We start from the raw sequence: 5,083 nt of genomic DNA, 5'->3' as shown, positions 1-5,083 counted from the left end.
TTTTTTTTTTTTTTTTTTTTTTTTAATGTAACTTTTGTTTGCCATGTGACTCTTAAGTCTTAACAACAATAACAACAACCAAAAAAAAATTAATTTTTTTTCATGAAAATAGGAATTATCTTTAATTCTATAGCATTTCTTGACGTGGTGTTAAGGTTTCAAGCGTGAGTGTGTGACAAGCACGAAAATTTTTATTTTCTATCTACCTTCACAAAGATATATGTGAGTTCAACCCATTAATTAAGTTTGAGTCTTGGTAGTTCAGTAATAATGTTTTATTGCCTTGTTCAGGCCTCTCGTTAAAGACTCAAGAACTCACAGCTCTGTTCGTAGCTGCAAGGTTGGTGACCATTATGGCGGGTGGAATTTACATAATATTAGATGTAATCACCCTGGTGGCAACATTATGGGTTATATACATGATCCGGTTCAAGTTGAAGTCAACCTACATCAAGGAGCTTGACAACTTTCCCTTATATTATTTGGTAACTACATTTCTGCTTCTGTTCAGACTTAAACATTTAGTCTACAATCATTCCTTTAAATTTATCATAATTTACATTCCTTATCCTTGATATAATGAGTATTATTCGTAGTTTAAAAAAAAAACAATTAAAATCATGGAACTGCCTTTTTGGTTAAAGAAGAAGTTGATTTGGTATCGAGATTATTGAACATACTGCTAGGAAATTATCTTATGTGATAAACAATAATGCCTGATTCATTTGTTTCTCCTTAGTCTATTGCAATGAAAGTAAAGCCACGATGACTGTTTTTATAAAAGTTTTAGGCTGTTTGTTTTGAATGTCGCACTATTATTGTATTCTTACATGTTTCACTTTCTGTTGAATGCTCATCTTTTTAGCTAAACATAATTAGCCACTGTAAAACATTACATGACAGTTGAAATTAGTATGTGTTTGGAATTCTGTCAAGAAATTGAACTAGTATGGGTGATATTTAAAATAAAATAAAATAAATATTTTTCATTAGCTTTTATTTTGTATCGCATCTCTGTAAACATCAAAAGGATGTTTTGTTGTAGCAATCGTATGGAACAACATGAGCATTGATGTCAAGTTATTAGCTATTCTTTCAAAAAAAATTGATTAATATATTGCGTTGAACACTTCATAATGACTGCCATTTAATCTTAGATATTAAAAAAATATTTAGACAGCTGTTGTTTTAGCAAAGTATAAAGCGAGATGAATTAAGGATGTTCTGCTGGTTATTCTATGACAAGTGGTGCCTTGTGCTATCCTTGCCATACCTATCCACCCTTATACATATCATTTTCTCATTTGTCGAATCCTCTGGGCATTTGGTTCATATTTGGAAACCATTTCAGTGCTGCCTCAGCTCCGTCTGATGCAGAATGCAAAGGTTTTAGCTTCATTCCTCTCTTTACTTTAAACTCAGCATTTTATAAATTTCTAGGAAATTCATACTAATTTTGGTCCATTCTGGCTATATTGTTTCAAATGATTGAACCATTTACAGCCCATTATGTGTTTGGACTGGGAGTTTCAAGATTTTTGGCATGCGCTCATTGGATAATTATGGTCAGACATTGTAGGATCACATAATGCATAAACTCAATCTGAATTCAATATGACTCTTCTTATTGCATCCATGAAAATTTAGTGGACTCTGTGTGGAACTGGAAACAACTTGCTAGAAGGGAACAACTGTGTGTTTTGCTTGAGCAACTAAACATTCCTTAATTTTACTAATAGCATTCTTACTTTATTCAAGTTTAGAAAGTATTTAGGGGGAAGAACACTATGAATTATTGCCTGAACAAGCTCAATGACATCTTTACAGATGTTCAAATGAAAGAAATATAGAGAATAAATCATCATTAAAAACAACCATATCCTCATGGCACTTTGTATCTAATCTGGGTATTTATCCTCCCCAATTTCCAAGTTTTATAAAACAAGGACACTTCATTGGTTCACAATTGAAAAGTTTATAAAACTGTTTGCTGCAGCGTTCAACTCTACTGATACAATATTTTATAGTTATATAGTATTTGCAAGTATATAGCTTCTTTTATTTCAGAGGGAAATATTAATGTAGGCATTGGATTCTCTACTTATTTCGCAACGTATACACTATCAGACATTTGTTTTTAACATACCACTCCATTCTTGATTTCTGTAAAGTTTCAACATTTGCTATACTTGGAATGCTTCATAAACTTATTCTATTATTTTAAGGCTAATCATGAGAACCCCACATTAGAATTGTTAATTTAACCCCAAGGGATTGTTCTAGTAGTTCAAAAAGCCTTAGGAGATCTTTTAGGTCCTGGATTCAAAACTTCTAGCCAGCCTTTTGGGACCACCCCCAAGGGGTTCCTCCCACCAGAGGAAATATATATTAAACTTGCTAATATATTTGTAAGCTGTATACCACCTCAGTTGGATTAAATTCGTAACTTCCAAGCACAACTCATGTGATTCTGGCCATGGGTTTGTCTAAATGTATTTCTCAACATTTATGAATAGATCCTTCTGCTAATTGGTTCCAGGAATTTACATGATGTCAAAATTCAGGCCACATAGCGTTCATAACAAAGTCATATTATCTGATTAGTTATGAATTAAGCCTTTGGACTAAAATATTTAACAACACTTGAATCTAGTCTATGAGATTAGGTCTATATCATACTTAGAATAACAAGGAATGGGACTATCTATGCTTTTTAAAATTTATTAGTGACATTAATGTTGATTAAATTCTCTCTTTTTTTGCTTCATTCATAGTCTGTACAAAGTCCTATGTGCTGTGAATCACAACACATAGAGAGATAAAGCAAAAATTTTGCAAAATTCAGCCACCTATATCATTATGTTTGGTGGTGGCTTCACTTCTAGAAAATAACCTTTCTTTTGTGCCTTAATGATGGGAACAAATAAACACAAGCAGATTTACGAGACCCGTGGAAAGTATTTTTATTTGATTGGTAGTGGCTACTTCTGGTTTGGGGCTGCTCTCCTCGCAGAAATAGTCCAAACATTCATCTTGGCTGACTTTTGTTACTATTACATCAAGAGGTAAGTCCCCTTCCATATGTAATTTTTGTTACAAACAGTGTTGCCCTCCATCATATATCTAATTGTCACATTGTCTTTGTCCCTCCTATCTTTCTATTTGCAGTTTCATGCAAGGCCAGCTTATAATGAGGATGCCAGTTTAGAAATCAGCCTTGGAGATTGTAACATTTCGTTTACCTACATTGGCTTCTAATTCAAGCACCCAATGAAATCAAAGTGAATTTTCAAATTTTGATATTTATTGTCTTTCCCTTTTCTTTCTTTCTTATGCTATAAAATTTACAAAGATTTGGGTTACCTTTTATTAGGTTTTGATTCTTAGAGCATTCACACTAGAGTTATTTTAACAAAAAAGCTATTTTAGCACTCACATAACCAAAAACCATGTTGGAAGAAGAATGAGTAGATGTGAATGAATGAGTAGATATAATTTCAATGGGTTGGCTAGTTATAGCCTTTCCTTCGGTGCTTCATTTAGAACTCAATGTGTACAATGATCCCTTGAAAAGATGTAGGAAGAAGAATGAGTAGATATGGATGAGAAGGCAATCAACACAATTCATCTCAACCTAGGTGATGAGGTCATTCACAACATCCAATAAGCAAAGACAGCAAAAGAAGTTTGGAACAAATTAGAAAGTCTCTATCTGAAAAATAATTTGATGAACAAGTTGTCAATGAAGAAACAACTCTATGTTTTACATATGAAAGACGGGTTCGGATCTGTTGGAGCATCTCAACATGTTTAACATGTTGAACACCCAATTGTCAAGTTTTGGCTTTAGTAGCATTGCTTCCTACACCTTTTGATTATCTTCTAACTACTTTAATGTATGGGAAGGAAACCCTAGAACTCGAGGAGGTGATCGTTCTCAGGCTGATGAAGATGAAGCAAGATGGTGATCGTTCTTAGGCTGATGGACTTATTGTAAAGTCAGAGTCAAGAAATTACGGTAGAAGTAGGTCAAGAAGAAGGAACTAAAGCAGGAACAGATCTCAATCTAGATCACGTGTAAAGAAAGATGTAGAATAATTTTATTGTCACAATAAATGGCACTACAAGAATCAATGCAAGGAGTTGAATAAGCATCTAAAGGAGAAGCACAATGGAAAGCTCTTAGAATTAGCTAGTGTTGTGAATCATTTTGATGACTTTCTTATTCATTTGCAAGATTCTCACTTAAATTTTATGTTATACTTTTTTTATCGCTAGTAATTGATTCATCCCAACACCCTTTTTGATACTCAATTATTTTTTTATTCCCCTCACTCTTTTTTTTTTCAATTTTTTTTTTCATATCTACTCAGTTCATTTTTCTCTAGTCCCACCAAAAAATAATCTCCCCAAATCAATGAGAACGTACAAAAGAATATGTGAAAGGCTCACTACTGGATCTTTTGGACAAAATTGTCCTTAGATCCTTCCTAGCTGTAAGGGTTCAAAAATGGTCCCAGGCCCACTTAGAATAGTGGTGCTTGGTATTCTAGCCCAACACAATTAATTTATAAGAGAGTGGGCTTTCTAAGTCAATTATAATGTTAAGTAGGGGCTTTTTATGTAAAACTATCTTCTTCTTGTTTTACTTTAAATTTTAAACTGTGCGTTAAAAAAAAAAAAAAAAAAAAAAAAAAAAAAAAAAAAAAAAAAAAACCAGCCAAAGAAAACTATTCGTGAAACAATAAATTTTGGCTCACTTAATTTGACAAAACCAAAAAAGAAGTCTAGGAAACACAACAATAACACAACATTTTCACAATACTTCTATTTTCAACCATGATAGATCCCAATCTAATAATTTATTATTTTATTTTGACTTGTAAGGAACTTCACCTTAATAGTTCTAAAAATATTGGGATATAACAAAATGCCCCAACATTTTTATAGTACAATACCATTATTTTATGTTGTGCTAGATCCCTATCTAATATTTTATTATTTTATTTTTACACATAAGATATTGATACGTATATTACAACATTTTTCACAATATCTCTATGTTTACATTAAACTTACATTA

General features: G+C 32.4%; 1 pseudogene; it reads left to right on the top strand.

Annotated features, from left to right (window-relative positions):
- Positions 1-3,208, top strand: part of LOC112018002 (uncharacterized) — a 32,745-nt pseudogene extending 29,537 nt beyond the window's left edge.
- The last annotated feature ends 1,875 nt before the right edge of the window (positions 3,209-5,083 follow it).

The sequence above is a fragment of the Quercus suber genome, unplaced genomic scaffold (genome assembly GCF_002906115.3).
Source record: "Quercus suber isolate HL8 unplaced genomic scaffold, Cork oak 2.0 scaffold_11, whole genome shotgun sequence".
Taxonomy (NCBI): Eukaryota; Viridiplantae; Streptophyta; class Magnoliopsida; order Fagales; family Fagaceae; genus Quercus; species Quercus suber.
The sequence above is the reverse complement of the archived record's forward strand: the minus strand, read 5'-3'. Positions and strand labels throughout refer to the sequence as shown.